The sequence below is a fragment of the Salmo salar genome, chromosome 23 (genome assembly GCF_965601325.2).
Source record: "Salmo salar chromosome 23, fSalSal1, whole genome shotgun sequence".
Classification (NCBI taxonomy): Eukaryota; Metazoa; Chordata; class Actinopteri; order Salmoniformes; family Salmonidae; genus Salmo; species Salmo salar.
Genome location: NC_138313.1, coordinates 13,797,324 through 13,810,288, shown reverse-complemented (window position 1 = coordinate 13,810,288; position 12,965 = coordinate 13,797,324). Strand labels below are relative to the sequence as shown.

Below are 12,965 nucleotides of genomic sequence, written 5' to 3'. Positions count from 1 at the left end.
CCTTGCACAAAGTAAATCACCTCACACACTGGAAATCTACAATGGATTCACAAAAGTCTACTGAGAATGCATAAATGTCCAAACGGTAAGTGAGCCCAAACTCAGACTTTTCAAGAGTCAGTTGAGAATTCTACCATGACCAGAGATTGCTGTCGACCTGGCAATCTCAAAAGAGATTTCTTCCTCACGGGGTTGCATACTTGTCAAAATGACTTGTTCAAAAGTTCCTGCATTGGCCGGGAATCGAACCCGGGCCTCCGCGTGGCAGGCGAGAATTCTACCACTGAACAACCAATGCCTTGCAATGATGAAAAAAAACCCACGGCTAGATATCGTATCAAAAATCTTTAATTCTAAGCATATTTCCCGCTTTGTGGGCTCAGTGACATTGTACACCCTAATAAAATCAGTCTTTCCTCCCCGTCGGGGAATTGAACCCCGGTCTCCCGCGTGACAGGCGGGGATACTCACCACTATACTAACGAGGAGCAGGTGGGTTGGTTCTTTGAAAAAATGTGGAGCATTGGATACTATCCCTAAATTTGGAGAGTTGGGTGTTAACCCTTCCAACAAAAACATCTGTAGAGACTGAATGGTTAGAGCTAGAGACTACTATGACACATCTATGGAAAGCTGAGACCCTCACGGACACGTACATGTAGTCGATTTTGCTCTATACCGCTCACAAGCCACATAATAGTAGTTAGAAGGAGAGGTGTGTGTGGAAAATCCCAGGACATAGTCACAAAGGCCAAACTCAAGACAGTTGTCACTGACTTGTTGGATATTCGTTTCCCATTTAACAACTAAAGCCTTGCACAAAGTAAATCACCTCACACACTGGAAATCTACAATGTATTCACAAAAGTCTACTGAGAATGCATAAATGTCCAAACGGTAAGTGAGCCCAAACTCAGACTTTTCAAGAGTCAGTTGAGAATTCTACCATGACCAGAGATTGCTGTCGACCTGGCAATCTCAAAAGAGATTTCTTCCTCACGGGGTTGCATACTTGTCAAAATGACTTGTTCAAAAGTTCCTGCATTGGCCGGGAATCGAACCCGGGCCTCCCGCGTGGCAGGCGAGAATTCTACCACTGAACAACCAATGCCTTGCAATGATGAAAAAAAACCCACGGCTAGATATCGTATCAAAAATCTTTAATTCTAAGCATATTTCCCGCTTTGTGGGCTCAGTGACATTGTACACCCTAATAAAATCAGTAGTTCCTCCCCGTCGGGGAATTGAACCCCGGTATCCCGCGTGACAGGCGGGGATACTCACCACTATACTAACGAGGAGCAGGTGGGTTGGTTCTTTGAAAAAATGTGGAGCATTGGATACTATCCCTAAATTTGGAGAGTTGGGTGTTAACCCTTCCAACAAAAACATCTGTAGAGACTGAATGGTTAGAGCTAGAGACTACTATGACACATCTATGGAAAGCTGAGACCCTCACGGACACGTACATGTAGTCGATTTTGCTCTATACCGCTCACAAGCCACATAATAGTAGTTAGAAGGAGAGGTGTGTGTGGAAAATCCCAGGACATAGTCACAAAGGCCAAACTCAAGACAGTTGTCACTGACTTGTTGGATATTCGTTTCCCATTTAACAACTAAAGCCTTGCACAAAGTAAATCACCTCACACACTGGAAATCTACAATGGATTCACAAAAGTCTACTGAGAATGCATAAATGTCCAAACGGTAAGTGAGCCCAAACTCAGACTTTTCAAGAGTCAGTTGAGAATTCTACCATGACCAGAGATTGCTGTCGACCTGGCAATCTCAAAAGAGATTTCTTCCTCACGGGGTTGCATACTTGTCAAAATGACTTGTTCAAAAGTTCCTGCATTGGCCGGGAATCGAACCCGGGCCTCCCGCGTGGCAGGCGAGAATTCTACCACTGAACAACCAATGCCTTGCAATGATGAAAAAAAACCCACGGCTAGATATCGTATCAAAAATCTTTAATTCTAAGCATATTTCCCGCTTTGTGGGCTCAGTGACATTGTACACCCTAATAAAATCAGTCTTTCCTCCCCGTCGGGGAATTGAACCCCGGTCTCCCGCGTGACAGGCGGGGATACTCACCACTATACTAACGAGGAGCAGGTGGGTTGGTTCTTTGAAAAAATGTGGAGCATTGGATACTATCCCTAAATTTGGAGAGTTGGGTGTTAACCCTTCCAACAAAAACATCTGTAGAGACTGAATGGTTAGAGCTAGAGACTACTATGACACATCTATGGAAAGCTGAGACCCTCACGGACACGTACATGTAGTCGATTTTGCTCTATACCGCTCACAAGCCACATAATAGTAGTTAGAAGGAGAGGTGTGTGTGGAAAATCCCAGGACATAGTCACAAAGGCCAAACTCAAGACAGTTGTCACTGACTTGTTGGATATTCGTTTCCCATTTAACAACTAAAGCCTTGCACAAAGTAAATCACCTCACACACTGGAAATCTACAATGGATTCACAAAAGTCTACTGAGAATGCATAAATGTCCAAACGGTAAGTGAGCCCAAACTCAGACTTTTCAAGAGTCAGTTGAGAATTCTACCATGACCAGAGATTGCTGTCGACCTGGCAATCTCAAAAGAGATTTCTTCCTCACGGGGTTGCATACTTGTCAAAATGACTTGTTCAAAAGTTCCTGCATTGGCCGGGAATCGAACCCGGGCCTCCGCGTGGCAGGCGAGAATTCTACCACTGAACAACCAATGCCTTGCAATGATGAAAAAAAACCCACGGCTAGATATCGTATCAAAAATCTTTAATTCTAAGCATATTTCCCGCTTTGTGGGCTCAGTGACATTGTACACCCTAATAAAATCAGTCTTTCCTCCCCGTCGGGGAATTGAACCCCGGTCTCCCGCGTGACAGGCGGGGATACTCACCACTATACTAACGAGGAGCAGGTGGGTTGGTTCTTTGAAAAAATGTGGAGCATTGGATACTATCCCTAAATTTGGAGAGTTGGGTGTTAACCCTTCCAACAAAAACATCTGTAGAGACTGAATGGTTAGAGCTAGAGACTACTATGACACATCTATGGAAAGCTGAGACCCTCACGGACACGTACATGTAGTCGATTTTGCTCTATACCGCTCACAAGCCACATAATAGTAGTTAGAAGGAGAGGTGTGTGTGGAAAATCCCAGGACATAGTCACAAAGGCCAAACTCAAGACAGTTGTCACTGACTTGTTGGATATTCGTTTCCCATTTAACAACTAAAGCCTTGCACAAAGTAAATCACCTCACACACTGGAAATCTACAATGGATTCACAAAAGTCTACTGAGAATGCATAAATGTCCAAACGGTAAGTGAGCCCAAACTCAGACTTTTCAAGAGTCAGTTGAGAATTCTACCATGACCAGAGATTGCTGTCGACCTGGCAATCTCAAAAGAGATTTCTTCCTCACGGGGTTGCATACTTGTCAAAATGACTTGTTCAAAAGTTCCTGCATTGGCCGGGAATCGAACCCGGGCCTCCCGCGTGGCAGGCGAGAATTCTACCACTGAACAACCAATGCCTTGCAATGATGAAAAAAAACCCACGGCTAGATATCGTATCAAAAATCTTTAATTCTAAGCATATTTCCCGCTTTGTGGGCTCAGTGACATTGTACACCCTAATAAAATCAGTAGTTCCTCCCCGTCGGGGAATTGAACCCCGGTATCCCGCGTGACAGGCGGGGATACTCACCACTATACTAACGAGGAGCAGGTGGGTTGGTTCTTTGAAAAAATGTGGAGCATTGGATACTATCCCTAAATTTGGAGAGTTGGGTGTTAACCCTTCCAACAAAAACATCTGTAGAGACTGAATGGTTAGAGCTAGAGACTACTATGACACATCTATGGAAAGCTGAGACCCTCACGGACACGTACATGTAGTCGATTTTTCTCTATACCGCTCACAAGCCACATAATAGTAGTTAGAAGGAGAGGTGTGTGTGGAAAATCCCAGGACATAGTCACAAAGGCCAAACTCAAGACAGTTGTCACTGACTTGTTGGATATTCGTTTCCCATTTAACAACTAAAGCCTTGCACAAAGTAAATCACCTCACACACTGGAAATCTACAATGGATTCACAAAAGTCTACTGAGAATGCATAAATGTCCAAACGGTAAGTGAGCCCAAACTCAGACTTTTCAAGAGTCAGTTGAGAATTCTACCATGACCAGAGATTGCTGTCGACCTGGCAATCTCAAAAGAGATTTCTTCCTCACGGGGTTGCATACTTGTCAAAATGACTTGTTCAAAAGTTCCTGCATTGGCCGGGAATCGAACCCGGGCCTCCCGCGTGGCAGGCGAGAATTCTACCACTGAGCAACCAATGCCTTGCAATGATGAAAAAAACCCCACGGCTAGATATCGTATCAAAAATCTTTAATTCTAAGCATATTTCCCGCTTTGTGGGCTCAGTGACATTGTACACCCTAATAAAATCAGTCTTTCCTCCCCGTCGGGGAATTGAACCCCGGTCTCCCGCGTGACAGGCGGGGATACTCACAACTATACTAACGAGGAGCAGGTGGGTTGGTTCTTTGAAAATATGTGGAGCATTGGATACTATCCCTAAATTTGGAGAGTTGGGTGTTAACCCTTCCAACAAAAACATCTGTAGAGACTGAATGGTTAGAGCTAGAGACTACTATGACACATCTATGGAAAGCTGAGACCCTCACGGACACGTACATGTAGTCGATTTTTCTCTATACCGCTCACAAGCCACATAATAGTAGTTAGAAGGAGAGGTGTGTGTGGAAAATCCCAGGACATAGTCACAAAGGCCAAACTCAAGACAGTTGTCACTGACTTGTTGGATATTCGTTTCCCATTTAACAACTAAAGCCTTGCACAAAGTAAATCACCTCACACACTGGAAATCTACAATGGATTCACAAAAGTCTACTGAGAATGCATAAATGTCCAAACGGTAAGTGAGCCCAAACTCAGACTTTTCAAGAGTCAGTTGAGAATTCTACCATGACCAGAGATTGCTGTCGACCTGGCAATCTCAAAAGAGATTTCTTCCTCACGGGGTTGCATACTTGTCAAAATGACTTGTTCAAAAGTTCCTGCATTGGCCGGGAATCGAACCCGGGCCTCCCGCGTGGCAGGCGAGAATTCTACCACTGAACAACCAATGCCTTGCAATGATGAAAAAAACCCCACGGCTAGATATCGTATCAAAAATCTTTAATTCTAAGCATATTTCCCGCTTTGTGGGCTCAGTGACATTGTACACCCTAATAAAATCAGTCTTTCCTCCCCGTCGGGGAATTGAACCCCGGTCTCCCGCGTGACAGGCGGGGATACTCACCACTATACTAACGAGGAGCAGGTGGGTTGGTTCTTTGAAAATATGTGGAGCATTGGATACTATCCCTAAATTTGGAGAGTTGGGTGTTAACCCTTCCAACAAAAACATCTGTAGAGACTGAATGGTTAGAGCTAGAGACTACTATGACACATCTATGGAAAGCTGAGACCCTCACGGACACGTACATGTAGTCGATTTTGCTCTATACCGCTCACAAGCCACATAATAGTAGTTAGAAGGAGAGGTGTGTGTGGAAAATCCCAGGACATAGTCACAAAGGCCAAACTCAAGACAGTTGTCACTGACTTGTTGGATATTCGTTTCCCATTTAACAACTAAAGCCTTGCACAAAGTAAATCACCTCACACACTGGAAATCTACAATGGATTCACAAAAGTCTACTGAGAATGCATAAATGTCCAAACGGTAAGTGAGCCCAAACTCAGACTTTTCAAGAGTCAGTTGAGAATTCTACCATGACCAGAGATTGCTGTCGACCTGGCAATCTCAAAAGAGATTTCTTCCTCACGGGGTTGCATACTTGTCAAAATGACTTGTTCAAAAGTTCCTGCATTGGCCGGGAATCGAACCCGGGCCTCCCGCGTGGCAGGCGAGAATTCTACCACTGAACAACCAATGCCTTGCAATGATGAAAAAAACCCCACGGCTAGATATCGTATCAAAAATCTTTAATTCTAAGCATATTTCCCGCTTTGTGGGCTCAGTGACATTGTACACCCTAATAAAATCAGTCTTTCCTCCCCGTCGGGGAATTGAACCCCGGTCTCCCGCGTGACAGGCGGGGATACTCACCACTATACTAACGAGGAGCAGGTGGGTTGGTTCTTTGAAAATATGTGGAGCATTGGATACTATCCCTAAATTTGGAGAGTTGGGTGTTAACCCTTCCAACAAAAACATCTGTAGAGACTGAATGGTTAGAGCTAGAGACTACTATGACACATCTATGGAAAGCTGAGACCCTCACGGACACGTACATGTAGTCGATTTTGCTCTATACCGCTCACAAGCCACATAATAGTAGTTAGAAGGAGAGGTGTGTGTGGAAAATCCCAGGACATAGTCACAAAGGCCAAACTCAAGACAGTTGTCACTGACTTGTTGGATATTCGTTTCCCATTTAACAACTAAAGCCTTGCACAAAGTAAATCACCTCACACACTGGAAATCTACAATGGATTCACAAAAGTCTACTGAGAATGCATAAATGTCCAAACGGTAAGTGAGCCCAAACTCAGACTTTTCAAGAGTCAGTTGAGAATTCTACCATGACCAGAGATTGCTGTCGACCTGGAAATCTCAAAAGAGATTTCTTCCTCACGGGGTTGCATACTTGTCAAAATGACTTGTTCAAAAGTTCCTGCATTGGCCGGGAATCGAACCCGGGCCTCCCGCGTGGCAGGCGAGAATTCTACCACTGAACAACCAATGCCTTGCAATGATGAAAAAAAACCCACGGCTAGATATCGTATCAAAAATCTTTAATTCTAAGCATATTTCCCGCTTTGTGGGCTCAGTGACATTGTACACCCTAATAAAATCAGTCTTTCCTCCCCGTCGGGGAATTGAACCCCGGTCTCCCGCGTGACAGGCGGGGATACTCACCACTATACTAACGAGGAGCAGGTGGGTTGGTTCTTTGAAAATATGTGGAGCATTGGATACTATCCCTAAATTTGGAGAGTTGGGTGTTAACCCTTCCAACAAAAACATCTGTAGAGACTGAATGGTTAGAGCTAGAGACTACTATGACACATCTATGGAAAGCTGAGACCCTCACGGACACGTACATGTAGTCGATTTTGCTCTATACCGCTCACAAGCCACATAATAGTAGTTAGAAGGAGAGGTGTGTGTGGAAAATCCCAGGACATAGTCACAAAGGCCAAACTCAAGACAGTTGTCACTGACTTGTTGGATATTCGTTTCCCATTTAACAACTAAAGCCTTGCACAAAGTAAATCACCTCACACACTGGAAATCTACAATGGATTCACAAAAGTCTACTGAGAATGCATAAATGTCCAAACGGTAAGTGAGCCCAAACTCAGACTTTTCAAGAGTCAGTTGAGAATTCTACCATGACCAGAGATTGCTGTCGACCTGGCAATCTCAAAAGAGATTTCTTCCTCACGGGGTTGCATACTTGTCAAAATGACTTGTTCAAAAGTTCCTGCATTGGCCGGGAATCGAACCCGGGCCTCCCGCGTGGCAGGCGAGAATTCTACCACTGAACAACCAATGCCTTGCAATGATGAAAAAAAACCCACGGCTAGATATCGTATCAAAAATCTTTAATTCTAAGCATATTTCCCGCTTTGTGGGCTCAGTGACATTGTACACCCTAATAAAATCAGTAGTTCCTCCCCGTCGGGGAATTGAACCCCGGTCTCCCGCGTGACAGGCGGGGATACTCACCACTATACTAACGAGGAGCAGGTGGGTTGGTTCTTTGAAAATATGTGGAGCATTGGATACTATCCCTAAATTTGGAGAGTTGGGTGTTAACCCTTCCAACAAAAACATCTGTAGAGACTGAATGGTTAGAGCTAGAGACTACTATGACACATCTATGGAAAGCTGAGACCCTCACGGACACGTACATGTAGTCGATTTTGCTCTATACCGCTCACAAGCCACATAATAGTAGTTAGAAGGAGAGGTGTGTGTGGAAAATCCCAGGACATAGTCACAAAGGCCAAACTCAAGACAGTTGTCACTGACTTGTTGGATATTCGTTTCCCATTTAACAACTAAAGCCTTGCACAAAGTAAATCACCTCACACACTGGAAATCTACAATGGATTCACAAAAGTCTACTGAGAATGCATAAATGTCCAAACGGTAAGTGAGCCCAAACTCAGACTTTTCAAGAGTCAGTTGAGAATTCTACCATGACCAGAGATTGCTGTCGACCTGGCAATCTCAAAAGAGATTTCTTCCTCACGGGGTTGCATACTTGTCAAAATGACTTGTTCAAAAGTTCCTGCATTGGCCGGGAATCGAACCCGGGCCTCCCGCGTGGCAGGCGAGAATTCTACCACTGAACAACCAATGCCTTGCAATGATGAAAAAAACCCCACGGCTAGATATCGTATCAAAAATCTTTAATTCTAAGCATATTTCCCGCTTTGTGGGCTCAGTGACATTGTACACCCTAATAAAATCAGTCTTTCCTCCCCGTCGGGGAATTGAACCCCGGTCTCCCGCGTGACAGGCGGGGATACTCACCACTATACTAACGAGGAGCAGGTGGGTTGGTTCTTTGAAAATATGTGGAGCATTGGATACTATCCCTAAATTTGGAGAGTTGGGTGTTAACCCTTCCAACAAAAACATCTGTAGAGACTGAATGGTTAGAGCTAGAGACTACTATGACACATCTATGGAAAGCTGAGACCCTCACGGACACGTACATGTAGTCGATTTTGCTCTATACCGCTCACAAGCCACATAATAGTAGTTAGAAGGAGAGGTGTGTGTGGAAAATCCCAGGACATAGTCACAAAGGCCAAACTCAAGACAGTTGTCACTGACTTGTTGGATATTCGTTTCCCATTTAACAACTAAAGCCTTGCACAAAGTAAATCACCTCACACACTGGAAATCTACAATGGATTCACAAAAGTCTACTGAGAATGCATAAATGTCCAAACGGTAAGTGAGCCCAAACTCAGACTTTTCAAGAGTCAGTTGAGAATTCTACCATGACCAGAGATTGCTGTCGACCTGGCAATCTCAAAAGAGATTTCTTCCTCACGGGGTTGCATACTTGTCAAAATGACTTGTTCAAAAGTTCCTGCATTGGCCGGGAATCGAACCCGGGCCTCCCGCGTGGCAGGCGAGAATTCTACCACTGAACAACCAATGCCTTGCAATGATGAAAAAAAACCCACGGCTAGATATCGTATCAAAAATCTTTAATTCTAAGCATATTTCCCGCTTTGTGGGCTCAGTGACATTGTACACCCTAATAAAATCAGTAGTTCCTCCCCGTCGGGGAATTGAACCCCGGTCTCCCGCGTGACAGGCGGGGATACTCACCACTATACTAACGAGGAGCAGGTGGGTTGGTTCTTTGAAAATATGTGGAGCATTGGATACTATCCCTAAATTTGGAGAGTTGGGTGTTAACCCTTCCAACAAAAACATCTGTAGAGACTGAATGGTTAGAGCTAGAGACTACTATGACACATCTATGGAAAGCTGAGACCCTCACGGACACGTACATGTAGTCGATTTTGCTCTATACCGCTCACAAGCCACATAATAGTAGTTAGAAGGAGAGGTGTGTGTGGAAAATCCCAGGACATAGTCACAAAGGCCAAACTCAAGACAGTTGTCACTGACTTGTTGGATATTCGTTTCCCATTTAACAACTAAAGCCTTGCACAAAGTAAATCACCTCACACACTGGAAATCTACAATGGATTCACAAAAGTCTACTGAGAATGCATAAATGTCCAAACGGTAAGTGAGCCCAAACTCAGACTTTTCAAGAGTCAGTTGAGAATTCTACCATGACCAGAGATTGCTGTCGACCTGGCAATCTCAAAAGAGATTTCTTCCTCACGGGGTTGCATACTTGTCAAAATGACTTGTTCAAAAGTTCCTGCATTGGCCGGGAATCGAACCCGGGCCTCCCGCGTGGCAGGCGAGAATTCTACCACTGAACAACCAATGCCTTGCAATGATGAAAAAAACCCCACGGCTAGATATCGTATCAAAAATCTTTAATTCTAAGCATATTTCCCGCTTTGTGGGCTCAGTGACATTGTACACCCTAATAAAATCAGTCTTTCCTCCCCGTCGGGGAATTGAACCCCGGTCTCCCGCGTGACAGGCGGGGATACTCACCACTATACTAACGAGGAGCAGGTGGGTTGGTTCTTTGAAAATATGTGGAGCATTGGATACTATCCCTAAATTTGGAGAGTTGGGTGTTAACCCTTCCAACAAAAACATCTGTAGAGACTGAATGGTTAGAGCTAGAGACTACTATGACACATCTATGGAAAGCTGAGACCCTCACGGACACGTACATGTAGTCGATTTTGCTCTATACCGCTCACAAGCCACATAATAGTAGTTAGAAGGAGAGGTGTGTGTGGAAAATCCCAGGACATAGTCACAAAGGCCAAACTCAAGACAGTTGTCACTGACTTGTTGGATATTCGTTTCCCATTTAACAACTAAAGCCTTGCACAAAGTAAATCACCTCACACACTGGAAATCTACAATGGATTCACAAAAGTCTACTGAGAATGCATAAATGTCCAAACGGTAAGTGAGCCCAAACTCAGACTTTTCAAGAGTCAGTTGAGAATTCTACCATGACCAGAGATTGCTGTCGACCTGGCAATCTCAAAAGAGATTTCTTCCTCACGGGGTTGCATACTTGTCAAAATGACTTGTTCAAAAGTTCCTGCATTGGCCGGGAATCGAACCCGGGCCTCCCGCGTGGCAGGCGAGAATTCTACCACTGAACAACCAATGCCTTGCAATGATGAAAAAAAACCCACGGCTAGATATCGTATCAAAAATCTTTAATTCTAAGCATATTTCCCGCTTTGTGGGCTCAGTGACATTGTACACCCTAATAAAATCAGTCTTTCCTCCCCGTCGGGGAATTGAACCCCGGTCTCCCGCGTGACAGGCGGGGATACTCACCACTATACTAACGAGGAGCAGGTGGGTTGGTTCTTTGAAAATATGTGGAGCATTGGATACTATCCCTAAATTTGGAGAGTTGGGTGTTAACCCTTCCAACAAAAACATCTGTAGAGACTGAATGGTTAGAGCTAGAGACTACTATGACACATCTATGGAAAGCTGAGACCCTCACGGACACGTACATGTAGTCGATTTTTCTCTATACCGCTCACAAGCCACATAATAGTAGTTAGAAGGAGAGGTGTGTGTGGAAAATCCCAGGACATAGTCACAAAGGCCAAACTCAAGACAGTTGTCACTGACTTGTTGGATATTCGTTTCCCATTTAACAACTAAAGCCTTGCACAAAGTAAATCACCTCACACACTGGAAATCTACAATGGATTCACAAAAGTCTACTGAGAATGCATAAATGTCCAAACGGTAAGTGAGCCCAAACTCAGACTTTTCAAGAGTCAGTTGAGAATTCTACCATGACCAGAGATTGCTGTCGACCTGGCAATCTCAAAAGAGATTTCTTCCTCACGGGGTTGCATACTTGTCAAAATGACTTGTTCAAAAGTTCCTGCATTGGCCGGGAATCGAACCCGGGCCTCCCGCGTGGCAGGCGAGAATTCTACCACTGAACAACCAATGCCTTGCAATGATGAAAAAAACCCCACGGCTAGATATCGTATCAAAAATCTTTAATTCTAAGCATATTTCCCGCTTTGTGGGCTCAGTGACATTGTACACCCTAATAAAATCAGTCTTTCCTCCCCGTCGGGGAATTGAACCCCGGTCTCCCGCGTGACAGGCGGGGATACTCACCACTATACTAACGAGGAGCAGGTGGGTTGGTTCTTTGAAAATATGTGGAGCATTGGATACTATCCCTAAATTTGGAGAGTTGGGTGTTAACCCTTCCAACAAAAACATCTGTAGAGACTGAATGGTTAGAGCTAGAGACTACTATGACACATCTATGGAAAGCTGAGACCCTCACGGACACGTACATGTAGTCGATTTTGCTCTATACCGCTCACAAGCCACATAATAGTAGTTAGAAGGAGAGGTGTGTGTGGAAAATCCCAGGACATAGTCACAAAGGCCAAACTCAAGACAGTTGTCACTGACTTGTTGGATATTCGTTTCCCATTTAACAACTAAAGCCTTGCACAAAGTAAATCACCTCACACACTGGAAATCTACAATGGATTCACAAAAGTCTACTGAGAATGCATAAATGTCCAAACGGTAAGTGAGCCCAAACTCAGACTTTTCAAGAGTCAGTTGAGAATTCTACCATGACCAGAGATTGCTGTCGACCTGGCAATCTCAAAAGAGATTTCTTCCTCACGGGGTTGCATACTTGTCAAAATGACTTGTTCAAAAGTTCCTGCATTGGCCGGGAATCGAACCCGGGCCTCCCGCGTGGCAGGCGAGAATTCTACCACTGAACAACCAATGCCTTGCAATGATGAAAAAAACCCCACGGCTAGATATCGTATCAAAAATCTTTAATTCTAAGCATATTTCCCGCTTTGTGGGCTCAGTGACATTGTACACCCTAATAAAATCAGTCTTTCCTCCCCGTCGGGGAATTGAACCCCGGTCTCCCGCGTGACAGGCGGGGATACTCACCACTATACTAACGAGGAGCAGGTGGGTTGGTTCTTTGAAAATATGTGGAGCATTGGATACTATCCCTAAATTTGGAGAGTTGGGTGTTAACCCTTCCAACAAAAACATCTGTAGAGACTGAATGGTTAGAGCTAGAGACTACTATGACACATCTATGGAAAGCTGAGACCCTCACGGACACGTACATGTAGTCGATTTTGCTCTATACCGCTCACAAGCCACATAATAGTAGTTAGAAGGAGAGGTGTGTGTGGAAAATCCCAGGACATAGTCACAAAGGCCAAACTCAAGACAGTTGTC

General features: G+C 44.4%; 26 non-coding genes across 26 annotated transcripts; all 26 read right to left on the bottom strand.

Annotated features, from left to right (window-relative positions):
- Window positions 1–416: 416 nt before the first annotated feature.
- Window positions 417–488, bottom strand: trnad-guc (transfer RNA aspartic acid (anticodon GUC)). The gene has a single exon. It is a non-coding gene; the product is annotated as a tRNA-Asp (tRNA).
- Window positions 489–1,040: 552 nt separating this feature from the next.
- trnag-gcc (transfer RNA glycine (anticodon GCC)) lies at window positions 1,041–1,111 on the bottom strand. Its single transcript has one exon. It is a non-coding gene; the product is annotated as a tRNA-Gly (tRNA).
- Window positions 1,112–1,853: 742 nt separating this feature from the next.
- On the bottom strand, window positions 1,854–1,924 carry trnag-gcc (transfer RNA glycine (anticodon GCC)). The gene has a single exon. It is a non-coding gene; the product is annotated as a tRNA-Gly (tRNA).
- A 118-nt stretch (window positions 1,925–2,042) lies between these two features.
- On the bottom strand, window positions 2,043–2,114 carry trnad-guc (transfer RNA aspartic acid (anticodon GUC)). Its single transcript has one exon. It is a non-coding gene; the product is annotated as a tRNA-Asp (tRNA).
- A 740-nt stretch (window positions 2,115–2,854) lies between these two features.
- On the bottom strand, window positions 2,855–2,926 carry trnad-guc (transfer RNA aspartic acid (anticodon GUC)). The gene has a single exon. It is a non-coding gene; the product is annotated as a tRNA-Asp (tRNA).
- Window positions 2,927–3,478: 552 nt separating this feature from the next.
- On the bottom strand, window positions 3,479–3,549 carry trnag-gcc (transfer RNA glycine (anticodon GCC)). Its single transcript has one exon. It is a non-coding gene; the product is annotated as a tRNA-Gly (tRNA).
- Window positions 3,550–5,104: 1,555 nt separating this feature from the next.
- trnag-gcc (transfer RNA glycine (anticodon GCC)) lies at window positions 5,105–5,175 on the bottom strand. The gene has a single exon. It is a non-coding gene; the product is annotated as a tRNA-Gly (tRNA).
- A 118-nt stretch (window positions 5,176–5,293) lies between these two features.
- Window positions 5,294–5,365, bottom strand: trnad-guc (transfer RNA aspartic acid (anticodon GUC)). Its single transcript has one exon. It is a non-coding gene; the product is annotated as a tRNA-Asp (tRNA).
- A 552-nt stretch (window positions 5,366–5,917) lies between these two features.
- trnag-gcc (transfer RNA glycine (anticodon GCC)) lies at window positions 5,918–5,988 on the bottom strand. The gene has a single exon. It is a non-coding gene; the product is annotated as a tRNA-Gly (tRNA).
- Window positions 5,989–6,106: 118 nt separating this feature from the next.
- Window positions 6,107–6,178, bottom strand: trnad-guc (transfer RNA aspartic acid (anticodon GUC)). The gene has a single exon. It is a non-coding gene; the product is annotated as a tRNA-Asp (tRNA).
- Window positions 6,179–6,730: 552 nt separating this feature from the next.
- Window positions 6,731–6,801, bottom strand: trnag-gcc (transfer RNA glycine (anticodon GCC)). The gene has a single exon. It is a non-coding gene; the product is annotated as a tRNA-Gly (tRNA).
- Window positions 6,802–6,919: 118 nt separating this feature from the next.
- trnad-guc (transfer RNA aspartic acid (anticodon GUC)) lies at window positions 6,920–6,991 on the bottom strand. The gene has a single exon. It is a non-coding gene; the product is annotated as a tRNA-Asp (tRNA).
- A 552-nt stretch (window positions 6,992–7,543) lies between these two features.
- Window positions 7,544–7,614, bottom strand: trnag-gcc (transfer RNA glycine (anticodon GCC)). Its single transcript has one exon. It is a non-coding gene; the product is annotated as a tRNA-Gly (tRNA).
- Window positions 7,615–7,732: 118 nt separating this feature from the next.
- On the bottom strand, window positions 7,733–7,804 carry trnad-guc (transfer RNA aspartic acid (anticodon GUC)). Its single transcript has one exon. It is a non-coding gene; the product is annotated as a tRNA-Asp (tRNA).
- A 552-nt stretch (window positions 7,805–8,356) lies between these two features.
- On the bottom strand, window positions 8,357–8,427 carry trnag-gcc (transfer RNA glycine (anticodon GCC)). Its single transcript has one exon. It is a non-coding gene; the product is annotated as a tRNA-Gly (tRNA).
- Window positions 8,428–8,545: 118 nt separating this feature from the next.
- On the bottom strand, window positions 8,546–8,617 carry trnad-guc (transfer RNA aspartic acid (anticodon GUC)). The gene has a single exon. It is a non-coding gene; the product is annotated as a tRNA-Asp (tRNA).
- A 552-nt stretch (window positions 8,618–9,169) lies between these two features.
- trnag-gcc (transfer RNA glycine (anticodon GCC)) lies at window positions 9,170–9,240 on the bottom strand. Its single transcript has one exon. It is a non-coding gene; the product is annotated as a tRNA-Gly (tRNA).
- Window positions 9,241–9,358: 118 nt separating this feature from the next.
- trnad-guc (transfer RNA aspartic acid (anticodon GUC)) lies at window positions 9,359–9,430 on the bottom strand. Its single transcript has one exon. It is a non-coding gene; the product is annotated as a tRNA-Asp (tRNA).
- Window positions 9,431–9,982: 552 nt separating this feature from the next.
- trnag-gcc (transfer RNA glycine (anticodon GCC)) lies at window positions 9,983–10,053 on the bottom strand. The gene has a single exon. It is a non-coding gene; the product is annotated as a tRNA-Gly (tRNA).
- A 118-nt stretch (window positions 10,054–10,171) lies between these two features.
- Window positions 10,172–10,243, bottom strand: trnad-guc (transfer RNA aspartic acid (anticodon GUC)). The gene has a single exon. It is a non-coding gene; the product is annotated as a tRNA-Asp (tRNA).
- Window positions 10,244–10,795: 552 nt separating this feature from the next.
- On the bottom strand, window positions 10,796–10,866 carry trnag-gcc (transfer RNA glycine (anticodon GCC)). Its single transcript has one exon. It is a non-coding gene; the product is annotated as a tRNA-Gly (tRNA).
- Window positions 10,867–10,984: 118 nt separating this feature from the next.
- On the bottom strand, window positions 10,985–11,056 carry trnad-guc (transfer RNA aspartic acid (anticodon GUC)). The gene has a single exon. It is a non-coding gene; the product is annotated as a tRNA-Asp (tRNA).
- A 552-nt stretch (window positions 11,057–11,608) lies between these two features.
- trnag-gcc (transfer RNA glycine (anticodon GCC)) lies at window positions 11,609–11,679 on the bottom strand. Its single transcript has one exon. It is a non-coding gene; the product is annotated as a tRNA-Gly (tRNA).
- A 118-nt stretch (window positions 11,680–11,797) lies between these two features.
- trnad-guc (transfer RNA aspartic acid (anticodon GUC)) lies at window positions 11,798–11,869 on the bottom strand. The gene has a single exon. It is a non-coding gene; the product is annotated as a tRNA-Asp (tRNA).
- A 552-nt stretch (window positions 11,870–12,421) lies between these two features.
- On the bottom strand, window positions 12,422–12,492 carry trnag-gcc (transfer RNA glycine (anticodon GCC)). The gene has a single exon. It is a non-coding gene; the product is annotated as a tRNA-Gly (tRNA).
- Window positions 12,493–12,610: 118 nt separating this feature from the next.
- On the bottom strand, window positions 12,611–12,682 carry trnad-guc (transfer RNA aspartic acid (anticodon GUC)). Its single transcript has one exon. It is a non-coding gene; the product is annotated as a tRNA-Asp (tRNA).
- Between the last annotated feature and the right edge of the window lie 283 nt (window positions 12,683–12,965).